Source organism: Meleagris gallopavo, chromosome 2 (assembly GCF_000146605.3).
Source record: "Meleagris gallopavo isolate NT-WF06-2002-E0010 breed Aviagen turkey brand Nicholas breeding stock chromosome 2, Turkey_5.1, whole genome shotgun sequence".
Taxonomy (NCBI): domain Eukaryota; kingdom Metazoa; phylum Chordata; class Aves; order Galliformes; family Phasianidae; genus Meleagris; species Meleagris gallopavo.
The window spans coordinates 20,386,885-20,405,896 of record NC_015012.2 but is presented as its reverse complement, the minus strand read 5'-3'; the positions used below and the strand labels follow the sequence as shown (position 1 = coordinate 20,405,896).

The window sequence follows — 19,012 nt, the reverse complement described above, 5'->3', positions numbered from 1 at the left end:
CATCCAGTCCAAACATCCACCTATCACCAATAGTTCTCACTAAACCATGTCCCTCAACACAGTGTCTAAACGCTCCTTGAACACCTCCAGGTTTGGTAACTCCACCACCTCCTTGGACAGCCTATTCCAGTACCTGACCACTCGTTTGGAAATGTAGGATTTCCTAATGTCCTAACGTCCAGCCTAAATCTCCCCTGGTGCAACTTCTTGTCTTTCAAGAAGTTATACAATTACATTCATTTTAAGACAGGGTCCCTCCAACAGAAGCAGTAGTTGTATGCCTGGAAGGAAGTCCATCATAGAGGAATGCCTTATTAAGGAAGCCCATGAGGGCTTGGACAGCAGGAGGTCCTGCTTTCAAAACTCAAGTGTCTCAAGTAATGGGTTATCAGATCATCAGGTAAAAGTTTTGACCATAGAGGATGGGGCCCTGGAGAAAAGATTTTTGTCCTTAACAAAATTTCTAGCTCCCAAGTTAGTGGTTCACAGGTTTCTTACTCATTTGCACTTTGTTACTGATTTTTCCTCCTAATAAAACGCTTAAAAAAAAAAAAGCTGTCCTATGGCTTTTATAGAGTTTCTTATCTGCTGTAATGTCTCACTGCAGCAATAGGTGCTGGTAACACACAGCACCATGACAAGATGCTGCTTCACATCACCCTGTTTTGCAAAGCCTTGGGGTCAGCTCTTCAATCCCGCCCCATGCATGTGGAGATCTCTGAATCTGATAGCTTGACAGACTGAGCTGCTCAATATCGATTACCAGCTTTAAGAAATCTTTTCACTTCGGTCATAGGCTTATCTGCTTTGGTTGTCACATGGTTGGGGATGATGCCATCAATACAGATTATAAGTCTGTTGCTGTGCCCTGTAAATCTGCAAGTTTCCCTATTTCAACCTTACACCTTTCTGAACCACCTCAGTAAGTCCTGCTGGGCAGTGAGAGAGGTTGTGTGTGTGCTGCATCACATCGTTTAGACTGTACAAAGGGTGGGAAATGAAAAATCCAAGAGAGGCTTAACAATGCTCTTGCTCCGACATCTGCTCCCAGCAAGGGCATCTAGGGACCTGCCGCACAGGTTTTTTTTTCCTTAAAGATGATCACCGTGAATGTTGCAACAGATAATAATGTAAAACATTTTGACAGCCAAGTAAGCCATGAAACATTGAATCTCCAAGGCCCATATGCTCCCCTCTGTTAACGGAAGTGGAGAAGAGTAAAAACTCCATGGAAGCTGGCAGGGAGAAGCAGTTGAGTCAGATCACAGGTTTGCCATCCCCCTCTATCACATCTGCAGTATTCCTGCCCAGGGGTGGACACAGGGAGGAAAGGAAGGGGCAGAAGTACCTTGATGCTCTCTCTTCTTGCTTGTCCTTCAGATCTGAAAGGGCTTTTTCCCCCTGATTGCAGCTTCAGTGTCAACTAGTCAAGCTGTATTCACCAGGAGATCATGAAAGGCTGACAGTAGTGAGTGGCATGTCCTGTCTAAACTGTCCACAAGCCCTTTGGGTTGAGGCATGACATTTTTACAAATGCCTTGAAGTCTGTGGGACTTCCCAGCTGCTCTTACAGCCTCAGCTAACTTCCATGCGAGCCAGCTCTCGGTGAGGAGTTCAGTCACCCAACATTGCTATCTCAAAGAAATTCCATGCATTTCTTGGCTCTGCTTAAGAGCTCCCCATCCTGTGCCCTACTCACAACTCTTCTGGGTTGCAGAACCTCCTGTTTATTAATAATAGTAATCCAAAGCAGGGATACATTTGAGTGTGACTTTGATTCCAGTTATTAAGCAAAGATCCCAACTTCAGCCTACTCAGTGGAAAGGCAAGTAGCAAAAGATAGAACCAAGGCTTACCAGAACCTCAGTGATGTATCAATTTAGTATGTACCTTGGCATGGTATTGAAGCTTACTTTTTTCTTCATCTACCAAGGTGTAGGAGAGCAAAGTATTTATTCAAACCTCAACCCAAAAGACCCATACCTATTCATAACCTGGGTAAACAAGTTTTTACAACCACAGCAAGGATCCTGAGCACCTTTGTCACTGCATACCCACAGAAAAGCCCAGGAAACCCACTGGTGATATGGAACTGAGCCCAAACAATAGCTGCTGTTGCAGTTTCTAAACCTGAATCCAAACAAATGGTATTGGCAATGGTACTAATAGGACTCCTGGATATACACAGTTTCAGAATTAGATATTCATAGTTCAAATGGCAACATTAAAGTCCTGGTGAAGTGGCAGTTGGTTACGGATGGTAAAGCAAAGATTATTCTTAGCATGGGGCCCAGGCAAATCCCAATTCTGAATCATTTGTACCAAATGTTCAGTATTCTAGCAAAGGAATATGTCTCCTTCTCTGCCTTACTCTAACTGCAGTACAGCTGTTGTACATTACTCTCTCTCTCTAGTTGGGATTGTGTCTCCCTTGCTCCAGGTTTGTCCAGGAAGACCTGATATGTGTGTTCCACTTACTTTGTAGTCAGATACCAGCACTTAGAGAAAAACATGGAATGCAGTGAGCCAAAAATCAGAGAAGAAATAGATTGGACTTGTTCTTAGACTTTATTTAGATGCCCAGATCATAGTTTGAGCTCTTAAGGCAGAGAAAATTCCATGAGATAGAAGAGATTAAAATTATACATTCAGCCCTATGTAGTACCGAGGACTTTAACCCTAATCCTTTAACCCTAAAGCCTTTAAGCATGCATCCACCTTGGACACCAAAAGTAGTAACAGCAGGACAAGCTCTCCCACACAGGGTGGTAGGATTGCTTGTTGCCTTCTGCAACAGTGCCCTGCAGCTTCAGAGTCCCCCTTTCTCACTGGATAACCATCTATGGTGCATGTGCCTGTGAACACTAGAACCATCCCAGGGCCTCTGAACGGGGGGTGGAGGCTCTGGGGACTTCACGTGCCTCATCTTTGAAAATAGGTGAACATGCTCACACATCAGATTCTAAATATTCAGCGTCACTCAGCTCTAATGACTCATTATGACTGAAGAAATGAGAGATCCCAGGGGAAGAGTTGCACTGGAACATCAGACAGCAGAAACTTGGTGGTTTTTTTTATTATTTAAATAAAGTGAATAGAATTATCTTCATTAATTCAATAACCACAGAAATATTTACAATGTAATTACATCCATTCTTTTTCTGTTCAAATATTATTTTTAAGGGCTTCTTGGCATTGAAGAGCCTCTTTCTTTGAAAATCCTGACCCAGTGTCACGAGGAGAACAGCCTAAGTCTCTTAATCTAATGGCTGTTAGTGGGGGTGACTACTTTAGAAATGCTCTGTTGAAAAATGAACTTTGCAATAAATGACCTTCAGAGAAGAAGACTATTCATGTTAATTAGTAGCTCTTTTCAAGCAGGATTCATATATGCATTAGGCTATGTCATTTTGAACAATGCCATCATTGTAGTAAACATCAAGACAAGACTCAAGTACAGTTATCAAAATTTTTAGAAAACTCCAGTAAGGTTTTTCCCTCCTAAGATTATGAGTTACAATTACTGATGTGTTGCACAATAGGATGTCTCCTAATGGCTTTTAGCTTTTGCCACTGCCAACTTTCATATTTAAAATCCATACAATTATGGACAATTTATAAGCATTATGAGACGCTCTGTCTTCCCCAACCCATTTTTTTTGCACAGGTTCTTAGTGATTCAGAGCAGCTTTGAATCTAGCAAATCAAATGCATTTTGCTTAAAACATAATATTCATTCTTCCAGAGCCCACTTTATTCTTATTACTACTTATTACTTATTATGCATATTTAATTTAAGAATGCATATTCTCCATTAAAAAATTAGAATATTTTGAAGTACTAGAAAGTGATTATTTTGGTTAGTTCCCTTTGATTAACCACTCAAATGTGGGTGTGTTCTTTCTAAAGCGCATACGTTACAAGAATTGAAAATGGCAAGAGGAGGCTACCAAAAGGAAAAAATGAACAAAATAAATTGATACACAAAATGCAAGACATGATCTTTACACAGCTGATGTCAAAACATATGTTAAAAGATAGTTACAGCTTATCAAAAATCTGGTATCCAGAGACGATAAACTTAGCACAATAAATCTCATTCAGAAAGATGTTATTAGGAGATACAGTAGGCTAAAGAGAATGTGCAAGAAAAATCATGTAATTCTATACATGAATTTTGAGCTATGTTTATTAAATGATTTTTAAGTCCATTTAAAGAGTGGATTCCTTGCTGTTATTCAAACCCAGACCCAAATTTAATTTTATAATGCTAACCTGTCAGACACTGTGCAGAATTACTTCACTACCCCAAAAACATACGTTCCTAACTAATTAGAGAATTAACAATAAATGTATTGTGGAATAGCATTTTAACAATCTGTTTAATGAAGAAAGTCATCTGTGTTGCAAAACAATTTAGCTAACAAAGGGGAAATTAATAAATATTTATAAGACTAAAGCATATCATTTGTTTGGAACCTTACAAGATTCATGAAAAGGCTAACAACTCAGTTGAGCAAATAAACTGCAAGACTGGGCTCGTCCTAAATATCTGGCACATGACACTATTCATTATTAATGACTTTGAAGGGCAGCCACACACCATGTCTGTTCCTTGGCCTGAGATGGGCACTTGTGAGGCTGTCAAAGGTGGGGTGAAGGTGTCTGTCCAGTGGTCTCCTTTGGTATGGATGAGCAGATCGCTGTTCGGCACATTAACATTCTTGAGCCCACTTCACAAGGGGCCAAACTTCCCTCATACACCATCAGGAGTCCAGCTACCCACCTTCATATCACAAGCCAAAATGCTTTGTGTGCCCCCTCCCTTGAGAATAGCCCTTTCTGGCTGCTGCCAAATCTTCCTCCTCTCAGACATAGAAACACTCAGCACAGGGACTGCAGTAGTTTAGATGCAGAAGCCATTTTATTCAGGCATGCAGGGCATGTAGGCTTTTTGTTTTATTATATTTTTTCTACAATTACAAAAAAAGAGATGGAAAGTAAAACCTGAGGTACTCTTGACTTGATCCTCCCTGCTTGGTTTTGGATGTGCGTGTGTATGCTATTTGTTCTTTAAAGAAATAGAAAAGAAGAATGGACCAGATGTGGGATTCATTTAACTCATATTCAGTCCGTGCAGAATTCAAAGAAACAGTTCTTTTATTTGCTCTCTTCTGGGAAAACATCTTGAGTTCATTTTGTTCTACTTATAGACTTGTAGAAATAGGTCTGGAAAGGTACTTCAAGAGCTCATCTTGTCCCTCTTACTGACTCCAGGCTGACTCACACCCAGTGCTCTCCAACAGCTTGATAGATTTAAGTATATCAATAATCTTCCCCATGCTCCCCGCCCCCCACAAAAAAAAGAAAAACAAAAAAAACAAACAAAAAACCAACACACAAAAAAAAAAACCCAAAAAACAACCAACCCACCACTATAATAGAAAGTAAAAGTTAAGATACAAGCTAGCAACATCTCATGACAGCCTTTAACACAGTTTTACAGGCATGCACTGTTGCTACCTGCTATAGGCAAGACACTGTCCCTCTCTGCTCAATCCTCAGGATGTATCCAGGTGCAAGCTGGGAGGGTAGCTACCCTAGATCCTGCAGACTTACTCTGGCTTCAGATGAGACAGTTCAGGTGCCACGAGCACCCCACCACACTTGCTCACTGACCAGGTAAATGGTTAGGCCAAGGCTAACTAGCTTCCTCCAAGATCTGTACTACTGCAGAAAATACAGCAGCATCTTGCATCTCTGATGACACACGTTGAAAGTTACTCAGCTCAAGACATTTCCAAAGGGATGCTCTCCAGAGTAGAGGTTCAGGCCTGTGTAAGCCTATATAATTCCAAGCTGGACTCCCAGAAGTTGAGGGATAAATTGATGGCCACTCAAGTCCATAGGCAGAAGGGCTAGTAAAGTATGATGTAAGGAGAACAGGTGATGTAGAGAACATAAAATTGTTTCTGGTCCGTTGTACCATAACCAAGTGTACAGCAAAAGAAGGCAACGGCAATGTGTTATAATGGGATACAAGCACTGTGGCACAACAGCAGGCAACAAAGAAGAAAAATCAGCTCATCTCTTTTAATGACCTATGATAACAAGGGAAGTTCAACCTCTATCCAGAAAGATACCACTTTCTTGTCTGCTGACCCTTAAATGAGGGTGAGGAGGGTTGGATCCTGGCTCCAACCCTTGTCAGGGTGCATTGCATGCACCTGAGCCTCCTGGGTTATGCCTTCTCACCTGGTACTCAACCATTGGTTAAGACTGTGACCTGGCAATTCTGCTGCACTAAGACACATCATTAAGATGGTGCAGCGCTGTACCCTGTCATGGATTCCCACTTTACACCTATACATCAGTATGATGGAAAAAATAATGTGTAACAACACAAGTACAGTTTTGGACAGGTGTGGCAGAAACTTGGTTAGCTGTGATCACAGTGGGAGAACATTTGTACAGTGTCACCCCTTTTGGTCCCCTTTTCTCTTCTAAGTGATTGCAGAGACCTGTTCCATATACTGTTTCAGAAAAAAGATAGAGGTGAGGAAAAACAATCACTACAGTGTCAGTCAACAAAGCCAGGTACCCCTTCCTTGAAAGGATGGACTCCTTAAGGAGCTTGTTATCTGCCACAGTTCTAAGGAGGAATCAAGCAGTGAATAATGTGGGGAGAGCTCATGGTGGAGTCTGTAGGAGTGGCACAGTCAGTATTATCTTAACTTGAAGGTGGGGAATTGGTAGCAGTTACAGACAGCTAACTTTTCTTTGAAAGGAATGTTCTTTCAGTTAGGATAACGTTCTTAACCAGACCTCTCAGGTCTTGAAGATTAATAATTTTGCCACCACAGGTATATATTTACTAGCTCAGAGAAAAAGACTGAGAGCACATGAAGAATTAAACCTTACCTGGAAGTCTCAGCCCACTCAGTATTTTCCAATGGTTTCACAGATGCAGATTCCAATTCCAAATCTTCCATCCTATTTCCTGTCCTCTTCTTCCATACCTGCTCGGTACCTGGTGTGCATCCTCACAAATGCTCTGCCTAACCCACAGCTTGAGCTTTCAATGCTCCTTGTTTTGGGAGAAGAAGGCAGGGGTGTGGAGAGACCCTTGGACCTTGGTCCAGCTGCTAGATTCTTGTCTCCCTGGCCTAACCTCCCTGAGGCCCACAGGACAACCCTCACCTTGACACAGGGTGAGGCATGAGACAACATCTTCTGGGATCAGAGGTGTTATCCCAATCCTGGCTTGGGACACCAACAGTGAGGGCAGGTCTGTGGCTTGGAAAATGGACAGGAAAATAGACAGGTGGCTTAATCCCTTTCACAGCATTGTCTGTCTCATCTCCAGCCTGCAGATTTTAGCCTCAAACAATACTTGGCAGTGTTTGCTGTTAGTACCCTCATTGGCATGGCTGTCCTCTGAGTCAGATAGTGTAGATCCCAAAATAGCATGCTAGGTAGAGCCAGGCAAGGAACGAGAAGATGCTGATTCTGTAATAAAGAATGTGAGACTTGTAGTCAATCCCTGACACAGTCCAGAGCCTGGAAGCTGGAAACAGCAAGGAATGCAGGGAAAAGGAGCAGAGCAAGGAGTGGGAATTAAGGGCTGGAGTCATGGTGGCTGTGACAACAGCACTGATACAAGGAGTTTGGTTCCTAATGATGATTAGAAGCCTAAATAGAGAGAGCAAGAGAGGAAAAGAAGTAAGCAAAAGGAGGAGTGGGACCTAGCAACATAGTGGTGGGACCCAGGCTGCCTGCATCAGACCTGCTTGGTCTCACTTAACTATAACTTTACTTCTCTGTAGCAGATGAGTTTAATAGGTTAAATTAACAAGGTGATTAATTATTTGCTCTGCTCACACTTTGAGATCTCAGGCTGAGCTATAATAATTTCTTATTGGTGTTTTGGATGTTCCTTTGTCCATCCCTGTAAGAGACAGTTAACAAGAGACCCCAAAGCTGGTAATTGATCAGCTAGCATGGCAAGGCCACAGTGGTGTCTCTCAGCTTGGAACTTTCCTCTTCAAGGAGAACAAAAGCAGGCAGGATTGAGATTCTTTGGGGATGGTGAGGATAGCAGGGAGTATAAAAACAATAGCTGGAATCTGGTTATTTATCCAATAGATAGAAGTCTTGCTGACATTTTATCCACTCTTTTGGATTTGAACCTAGGTTCAACTTAACTTAAGATAATATCCTAGCAAAAATGGAAATCTTGACAATAGGCTGTTTAGTGGTGCTTTGTTATAGACATTTTTTGGCCAAACTCATGGGGAAATAATTTGGTTTGTGAGCAGCAGCCCCAGAGATATCTGATTTGTGAAACAAGATACAGGTGGTGCTTGATGGGATAATGGGGTAGTATCAAAGTGACTCGTGTATGGCTGAACCAGATCTGGGTTTTGAGAACTCTAGTGGAGAGCATCCTTAATTGGACCTTTCTTCTTTTTACTCCAGGAAAATGAATGTCAATATCTAGTTCAAGCACATGCACATCTGTGTAAGCTCTTCCTTCTCGATGCTTCACATCTCATTTTGGATGCACTGTTCATTGTGGGTAAAGAAGGTATTTTCTTTTTTTGTGATTCATTTTTCTTTGCAATATTTCAAAGCCTATCCATCCTGTGTAATGCCTACGAGGCTATAATTTTTGATGTTCCATTGGATACAAGGCATTTTATAGTTACTGTTTTTAAATAAAACCCATTTACCTTCTATTTCTAAAAGGCAGCAAGATTATAAAAATACCTTTAAGATCTTTTGGCACCATTTAGGAAACTGGTTGCATTTATGATGAACTGAAGCACCACATTAGGTATGAAACAAAGTAAAAGCAGATGGTCCATACTCAGAGTGCAAACTGTTGCCTCTCAGTAACATGAGTAAGGATATAAGAATTTCTCAAATAGATTTCTCCGATTCGTAGAAGATCTGAGTGAGCTATTTGCTATTAAAATGCCTCTTCAGAAGAAACAATGTTCTCTAGTACTTATAAAATTCATTTAGCTTCTGCAGTTGACATGAAACAAAACTGTCTTACAAACCGCTGTTTAGCATGTAAATTAGCTGGTTTACTAGAATTGAATTGATATGCGAAACTTTATACAAAATCCTCTTGTTTCTCTAACCCACTAATAAGATCAAGAGAACAACAGAAAACATAGATTAAGTCTTTCAGAGACAGACTCAATCTTGTTGGCATAGGGTACAATAATATTCCGCATAACAAAGTGAAAAATCTTGAGAAAAACAGAGAGTGCTTTCTATGGAGCCGACCAGGACTCTTTGTGTGTTCTCGAGGTATAATTCACCTTCAAAATTTAAGTAATTATCTGAAAATTTGTGTTTTTATGACATCAATAATTTACACGGAAAGGTGAGCCCTTGCCTAACACAAATTTCTGTGGAACCTATGTTTAATTTCTATTACATGTATGCTTTTTCTCATCCTCAGCAATGGAGGTATTTGTAGACTGAAGGTTTCTTTAGTGTTTTTACATTCAGGAAAAGAACATGCAGGGGTCAAAGCAGGATTGATTTGAAGGAGTTAGATTTTAAAATCCCTTTAAAAATCAGGACAAAGGATACCACACTATTAAAATAAAATGCTTAAAAATGAAAAGTATTATGCATGCCACACAGTAGAAGATCAGATTTTTATTAATGCAAGTTTAAATGCTGATTAATCCTCTTGAGAATCAGTTTCCCAAAGCTTTGGCCTGCATTCAAGTCTTTTTCAAAGGGGCACATCACTTCCATTATTCTGAATATTAATTGAACAACATTAAAACTAAGGATACAAGGAAAGATTTAAAACATGATTACAGCTGTCATTGCTTACATCTAAATAAGTCGTTGGAAATTGAAGCTCTGGAAAACAAAACAAAACAAAAAATTAAAAAAAAATTAAAAAAAACCTGCCATAAAGCTCTCTTGTCAGCATGGGGAAGCAGCAGCCTCCATGGGGATGGATCACCCGTGTGCTGCGAGCTGATGGTACGGCTGCTGCCTGGTGCTGGGTGCATCCACACCACTCCTCCTGCACTGCAACTGGGGCTGTGCTTTGTCTTGCAAAATATTAAGCGTCCCAGAAATACGCTGTCATTTTTTAAATGCTCGTGGGAAAAGGGATGCTGTATCGGTAGCCTGAGCTGCCTGTAGACATGCCTATTTCTAGAAGGGCATTGTTTTTGCTCAGCTCAAACCATTTTCCAATCCAGATTCAGCACATGCCTTTATATAAGCAGTCTCTCTGAGCGCTCGTGTGCTTAACCCTAAGCATGTGCGTAAGTACATTCCTAACCAGGCTGAAAGGTGCCCTTTTTGAAAAGGTTGTCCATCGCTGCTGTTCTTGGAATGATGCCTTTTTTGGTGAAAACTGACACGGGGTTACAGTAACCATCTAATTCTGATTAGACAAATTGTATTATGGAAGAAGTATTAAAAATTTATAGTCCTATTTACCAAGTTTATCTGTTGCTCATAAAAAGCTGAATCTTACATAACATAAAAAGCATCTAGTCCTAATGATGAAAAAGATATAAAAAGATAATGGTGCAATCATAACATGTCTCTGAGAGTTTGTACATCTCAGTTGCAGTTTGGCACATTGCATAATTGTGTTCTGCCAAACTGGCACCAAACCACGATATGTTAGTGAAAAAGGCCTGCAGTTTAAGAGGAAAAGCTAGAAGTGTTAACTATACACTGTCTAATTATACAACCTTACTGTCCCAGAATGTGATTTCTGAAACCATTTCTGACATATGGGAAGAGGGTAGAACAGCTGGTCATTAAGGTTTTCTCAAGACTATTTAGTAACACACTTGAATGTAATTAAAGTGCTACATTAAATACTGCACTTGTGTACAATGTATTTTTAATCTTTATGGCATGCTGTAAAAGTAAATAAATGCAAAGCATTAACATTTTTCCCCTTCATCTCCTAAATTGTTAAGACGTTATTCCCTATCTGTGCTGTGCATTACCTGAAGAATACTCTGATGCTTTGCGAGCATCCTGTGCAGTGGATAGGAAGCAAACCCAGTCTGAATTGCACAAGACAGATATAATTCTATGTGAATTTAATTTGCCCAAGTGAAGCCATGATGACTCATCTGGTTGTATTTCAGCGAACAGTATTGCAACAATCCTGGTTTATTTCTTTTGGAACCAGTCAAGGTGTTTCAGAGCAACTTTGACCTATATTGGACCAAGCAAATCTTTGTACGCAAAATAATGCAAACATCTTTGCAGCAACTTTACCCTCAGGTATCCCAATGGGACTTCTGCCCCAAAATCCTCAGAACTCATTTCCATAAAGATGAAGGTTACAGGTGGATTAAATTTTAAGTTACATTTACTCCCTTAATCTCCACTGCAATAGAAGTATCTAGACTAGTTAAGTGCTATGCAGTATTAGAGCCTCAAGTATTTATACCTTCCCATTGTTTACTTTCTGCCACTGTCTGTGACCTGTCTCCACTTCTACAAACAATAATCTGGGGATCTATATGAAAGTAAGCCCACTGTAAAGGAAATTGACTCAGCCAAAACCTATGTAATAACTCGTAGTTTGAATTTTGCCTTGAGAGCAGTTTTCCATTAAAGATAGCCTGGGGATTCTGTGGTCCCAAAACTGTGGACATGCTGTGGCATTGTGATGAAGATGTACTTCTGATTCACTTTTTTGGTTTGATGCACAACTCAGTAAGAAGAAAGTGTACTTGTCTTCTCCAAACCTTAAGCAAATACTTCTTCTCATGTCTGTTCGTGAAATATCATAAAGAGATCTTTCCAGTTCCTCAGAAGTTTTTGTGTGTGTGTGTGTGTGAATTCAGCACTAAAAAATAGTTTTGTCCAGCACAGTGGTTGTTTCCTTTGAACCTGAAGGGCAGCTTTGCACAACGTTTTCCAACACCAAATTAAAAAAAAAAAAGGAACAGAAAAGAAACTGTTAAGAATACAGGATTAACAAGGCACTCAGTCTGTAGCTTCCAAGGCAATAAAATGCAGTCATCAGGAATGAAAACCAAGAGAAGTGAAACCACATATGCACTGCTATCAGAAGAGCTATCTGGAGGTAGTGCTGAGCTCCGTCTGTGACTGGGTATGTGGTTAATTCAAGATATATGTTAATTTTTAAAAGGAGACATAAGTTTTTGTTTTCTCTGCAGTATAATGTTAGGATTCCATTTGTGAACAGTCAATATTTGCAAACCTGCAAAGGAGCATGGCATGCTGGGCTTTGCCTTTTGCTGAGTATTTTCTAAATCAGTCAGAGTCCTTATGCTCACAGAAATGAAGATTTCCTCTCCGATAATGGTACATTTGCAGCTTTTTTTTTTTTTTTAATTAAAAGGAGCAGTGGGATGAGGATCATCCCATCCTCCTGACTCTGTTAGTGGATGGATTCTGCATCGCGTTACATGCTGCAGCTGGTATGTGCAAGCAAAACCAAAAATTGCCAGCCAAACAGAGAAGTCCAAGAAGACGAGACACAAACTCTCTTATAGTAGTTTAATTCATTTTCGCAGAAGAGAAGAATAACTCTAGAACTCACCACATTCACTATTAATTGCAAAACTCATCTCTCTGACTTAACTTTGCCTCATTAATTTCCTCACACACAGCTGCCAGTTACAACCACACTGAAGTACAAACAGAAGCAAAACGTGCTAGTCAAGTTACTGCTCCTACAATCTGAAAACAGAGAGAAAAATGGAAGATACTGGTTTACTCAAAGTCAGCCAGATGTGCTGATAGAGGCTATACAAACAGAGTGAGAAGCAAACACAGCTTCTTTCAAAAAGCTTTTGCAAGACATACTAACATACTCACATATTCAGAAGTGTTAATTTCCCAATGATCAACCCAAAACATTCAGTTTTACCTCTGCTTAAAGACAAATATTAAGAAATAACAGGCACAAGTCTATGGAGCCAGAAAACATGCATTCCAGGATCCTGAAAGAATTGGCTGATGTGGTCAGATATGACTCTCCGTCATATCTGAAAAGTCATGGATGTAGAAGTCCCCTGTGACTGTAAAAAGGGAAACACCTCTGCTATTTCCAAGAAAGGAAGAACCAAGAAAGTGCAGGCCAGTGTGCTTCACGTCTGTGTCTGAGAAGATCATGAAAGAGATTCTTCTGGAAACTGTATTAAAGCACATTCAAAATGAGGAGGTGATCTGATCCAGAACAGTTTCATGGTTTCACCGGTATGGTTCCACCAAGGGCAGATTGTGGAGTGACAGCATCTGTAGATAAGGGAACACTGACCAATATCATCTACCTACACTTCTGTAAGGCCTTTGACATGGTCCCACACAACATTCTTATCTCTAAATCAGAGATACATGGATTTGAAGGGCAGTCTAATCTATGCATATAGATTTGGCTAGATGGTCCAGCCAGAGTTAGAACTAGATGATCTTCAAGGTCTCTTCCAACTCAAGCCATTCTACAATTCTATGATCATTTCTTTCAAACCATTCCAAGCAGCTCTAGATGGTTTCCAAAAGTACTTTCCAAAAGTACTGGAGTGGATATGAACAGGAAGAGTTTTCAGTTCCCTTTTTCTCATATAAATGTCTTCCCACATTGGAATGTGGAACATACAGTAATTACATGAGGAAAGTACAGGGGAAAAAAAATTCTGGATGCTTGTGTATCACAGAGTTCAAGGACAATTGACATATTCTCAAGAGCAGAGGACATCCTAGCTAATTCATTCAAGTCAATCCCCCTCTGAGACACAGGAAGGAGTTGTGTTGAACCACATCAAAAAATGCAAATTGATAGTGAGCAGAGTGTACACAACTTGCTCATTTAAGCAAATGATAACATTCTTTTCCCTTACTGCTTGTTTTCCCAACAGTACTGTTGATTTAACCCCATATAGTCATATCATGAGCACAGAAACAACCAAACAATATCCATAATCATTACAGAGCAGTTTGTGTGCGTCACAGAGGTCTCATCACTAATTTGTCTGAAAAATTTCTGCATCTGCTGTGCGCAGACTTGAGTACTCGGCAGTCAGACCTCCAGCTCCATTCCACTGAGATGAACCTGAAATTAGATCTTAGAAAATAACCATCTCTAAGACAATCAAGCTCTGCACAGGCTTTTCTATTGAATGGATGTTAATTGTCCTCACACAAAGAGTGAGCAACCTACCAACACAACATTTAATTGTCTGAGACTGACCAGGAGAGCTGCATGGCCAGAAGAGACTAGGAGCAAAAGATGAGGCCATGGCTCCTGCTCAGTCCTCCATCAGCACAACTCACCTTAATCCTCATGGTAGCCCAGGCTGATGTCCCTGTCACCTGCTTCTCAAGGGAGAAGCCTTTTTTTTTTGGTAAGCTGCAGCTGCAGCTGAGATTATTGTCAGGTTTCACTGGGTTTGTTGACGTGTTTCTCAAGCAGAGCTGATCATTCTATGACAAACGCAAACCTGAATCATCCTTCGCTTACCTGAATTGTCTTGCATATTGCTTTTGTTGAACATACTTTTATCTTTTACTGCCATGTATCTTTCTACCACCAAAGAATCAACAGTCTTCATTTCTTTGATCTATCACACTCAATTCCCTTTCAAGTCACAATTTCTGATTTTTTCTCCCTACTGACTCACTTCAGCATTGAGCAAAGTCAAGACCAACATGTACAGTCTATTGATTTTAATCATCTCTACCCATGAGGTCTGCAGTTTGCAGGTGAGGCTTTACTCCCTCAGGCAATACACAGCCATCCAGAAGCCACGACTTGCATCCAGGAACACACAGAGTGGCCTCTATGAAAGCACCAGCGTTTATTTTGGCAGTGGCCTGGCACATCCTAGTTACCCTAGCCTGGCTTTGTCTGCTGTACTGTAATAGGCATAGAATCACAGAATATCCCAAGTTGGAAGGGACCCATAAGGATCACAGAGTTCAACTCCTGGCTCCACACAGGACCACACAAAATTCAAACATGATGTTTGAGACTATTGTCCAAATGTTCCTTGAACTCCAGCAGCTCGGGGCCTTGCCCACTGCCCTGGGCAGCCTGTGCCATGCCCACCACCCCCTGGTGCAGAACCCTTCCCTGACCAGCAGCTGATTACCCCCCAACACAGCTTCATACTGTTCCCTCAGGTTCTATCATGTAAACTAAACTGAATACCCAAAATTTATTGATAGTTCTCTACACATACAAGAATATCACAGATTATGAAGACTAAATTGCAAAGCTAAATTTTACTCAGGTGCAAAAATATCTTTGACACCCTTGGATGTATATGAGTACCATGCACACTGATATGAGAGAATTGTCAGAATGCTGGAAAGTAGGTAAAAATATTTTCCATGAAGATTAACAGGAAAAGGAGCCTTGAGCAATATTCATTAATACTGAGGCCTATCCAAGATACAACACCGGAGCAGGACATTTACATTGCTAATGTTGCCTGCAGATTGCTGCCTGCCCATCACAGGCAACAATGTAAAGTCTCAGTCCAAAATTCAAGAACACTCAAAAGTAATTTTAGAAAACTTTCAAAAGGAAAAGAATTTTTTCTGGTGCACAAACAATGAGAAACAACAGCCTCATAAGTAATTACCCTTCTTTCAGAAACCTAAAAGGTTTCAGAGATGAAACCTCTTTAACTTCAAATGCCAATCAAGCAATTTTTGACAATGACTTTTTTCTAACTTTTTTTTTCGGGGGGGGGGGCGGGGGGTGGAATATTAACTAATATTTTTCAGAATACATTGAAAAACTGAACAAAGATTTTGAGAAATTACACATCATTTTCTTTTTTTTTTCCTTCAGATAAAAAATAATTCTCTGACCATCCCAGCTCCTACTGTAGGAAAACACAGAATTGTCAGCACCGTGCAGGTGACAGTGTCCAGGCAGCACATGCGTCCACCAAAGCCCGTACATGGTCAGTTTGATAAAGTGCCTCCTGGTACTATTTACGACTGATCAGCCACGAGATAAGATAACATGCTTGCACAAAGTCTTGAGGTTACGTGTTCCTGCAGCGCTTTCCACAGTTTGTCATTAACCAGCTTTTGCAAGATGTTTTCTAAGTACCTTCATCCTGTCCCCAGCTCAGCACTGTCTCTCTCCCTTAATAACCAGGCTAAATCAGCAGGAATAATTAGGGAATCAGACACTACTTAGTGTCAGCAAAGGCAGCCAAATAACTTCCATATCTCTTCCTATTCCATAGAGTCACCCTCCTTCTCGTGAAGCTCAGTCTTTTCCTTACAGGGAGGCACAACACGCTAACTCAGAGTGATTTGATTTTTGGATCGTGATTTTTATATTTTGCAATTGGTATCCAGCAGCACTACATACAAAATGCATTTTCTCTCTCCTCTTTCTAGTAAATTGTCACTCCTCCAGCCCATACTGGCTGAGTTTTCCTGAAAGCCCGTGGGAATGAAACTCCCACGCCAATGCTATATGATGTAAGTAGCTTGCACCCCAAGGATCTCTTGAAAAAAACAAGCTCTCGGATTGTTTTCTGAACACTTCCTTAGCTAAAATTGCCACAATTCATGCCTGGCAACTCTCTGGAGACAGAAGTATTGTCATGCTTGGATAGCAAAATATAGATATAGCACTTCACAGGAAATTAAAAAAAGGAGTATTCAAAGTTTATCTCCACCAAATAATTTTAAAAGCTGATTTTTCCAAGAAAGTTCTTCCTAGAAAGATGTAATAACACGCAATGAAAAACCCTGCAACATGTGTGTATCTGTAGAGTTTGATTCTCGCGCAAAGTCTTGGGTTCTCATCATAACACACACACACTAGACTTGAAGTACACGTCTCTTAATATACTCTATTACCTCATTGTCATTTACTTGGTAATGAATGCGTGCGTTAACAGAACAGCATGCTGATGCATTTTTTCTGCCATTGTATGTAACATATTTTCTAATTCTTCTGCTCTATTCAGCATTTGACCCTAACGATAGGGGATTATGGTATTAACTCTCTACACAGCACACATTCTTTACAGACTTTCACTAAATACTGTAAGCCTGCTGCAGAGCGGAATAAAAGTGAAAGCATACCGTCTGGTCTTAAGCTGTGCACACAGAGGGTCGTGATCCAATTGGAAGGGAAGCAGAATTTTAAAAAGAAAGAGGTTTGACAAAATTTTAATCCTTGTCATTTTCATTTCTCTTACCCTGTGGATTTGGGTGATTTTATTTACACTGTCAGCTTGAGCCTGGGGATTGAAAATCAGGCTTTTATGGAGATTATTAAAAGTACATACAGTACACTAAAGGCTGGACCACTGCTATATTCTACTAAAAATATGAATGTCGATGCTCTATATTATACATTTAAGGAAGTAAGTGCCATCCTCTTTGTAAGGCTGGACTTAGCAGCTAGGCTCATTGTGATTATGCCAAAGTGCATGCTTTAACACTGATATTTAAGAGTGGCTTCAGAGAGCTGAAGGTGCACTAAAGAGTTGAAAGGTGCTCCGAGGACCACCTTCAAAAGGGACAAGGCAGCAACATTTTAGATGAATTTGTACCTGAACACGGAAGCTCCTCCTGGAAGAGCTCTGCTCTCTTACCTGACAGCAAGAGGAAGGCAGCTTGACATCTGGGCCAAGTTCAGACAAAAAAATGGTAGGCACGTCTAGCCTAGTCAGAAAAATATTATGTTTATGTTGGATATTAGGAAAACTTCTCTGAAAGAGTTGTTGAGCACTGGAACAGGCTGCCTCTGAAGTGGTGGAGCCAGCATATCCAGAGGTGTTCAAGAGCTGTGTAGATGTGGATTAAGGAACATGGTTTAGTGGGCAATATTGATTGTAAGTGGGTTATATTGGTGGTAAGAACCATGTAGATGTGGTACTAAGGAGCATGGTTTAGTGGGTAATATTGATGGTAAGTGGAAGGTTGGACAAGATGATCTTAGAGCCTTTTCCAACTTTGATGATTCTATGATTCTACAAGTGTCTAATCACAAGTGATTTTCTCCTGAAAGCACATTCTGGAAGTTGACCTCACTCCCACGGTGATGGCGAATAGGAACCACAATGATTGGGTTTGGAGATGCAACATGGATGCACTGGACTATAAGGGCAAGGTGGTTGGGCAGCCAGACCAAGCCACATGACCACCAGTGCCTGCCCACTCTGGGGACACCTCCTGCTCCAGCTTTCTGAAGGTGCACCCATGGTTGCACAGCCACTACTCTGGGGCTAGGAAAAAGTGACAGCAGGTGGAGACAAGACATGACACCTTCCTGAGAGTGCAGGTGGCTTTCTCATCCACTGTAGGCACGATGATGTTCTGTAGGATCTGCACTCATGCTCTTGGGGTATTTTGGCCCGAGTCAAGCAAAAATCAAATGACTGCTCTGTAAGCAGGACTCCTCTGTCTCCATGTATCTTGCACTTTTTTTTTTTTTTCAGCTAAAATAGAGCCCAAAATAAAGCCCTAAATAGGCATGGGAACACAGGTAAATAGAGTGAGGCTTTCAGCCAGGTTACAAAAAATTTGCAAGACCCCAGAGGGCTCCCAACCTCATAAAATTACAAAAGTAATAACCCAGCTAAAAGAACTGCAAGGCAATAGTTACATTCCCTACATGGCAGGGAAGGAAATAAAGTCCCAGGAGGAACTCTGAGACTGCCTGTTGGGCCAGAGTGATGATTCCTACTGTGTCAACAGCTTTCATAGTGTGACCAGAGGGAAGGAGCCCATTAGAGATCTGAATTCACCTCTGCAAACCAAAAACTGCAAACTTGTTTTGGCCCAGCCAATGGAAGCACTCTGGGCTTGGCAGTGTGGCTGATGCTGCAGCCCCAAGCCCACCAATGCTTGGTAACTCTCCAGCTAATTTCAGTGAGAGCAGTGCCATAGCCCATATTCCAGTAAAGCCTTCACCCACATCTTCACTCTGTGGTTGTGGACAGCCCTCTTAAATCCACACGCCTGAGGCCTTTTACATAGACCTCGCTAA

At 40.9% G+C, this 19,012-nt stretch overlaps 1 long non-coding RNA gene across 1 annotated transcript in view; it reads right to left on the bottom strand.

The window, feature by feature from the left end:
- Positions 1-19,012, bottom strand: part of LOC104909576 — a 34,611-nt gene that overhangs the window by 3,487 nt on the left and 12,112 nt on the right. The gene's annotated exons all lie outside the window — the stretch shown is intronic.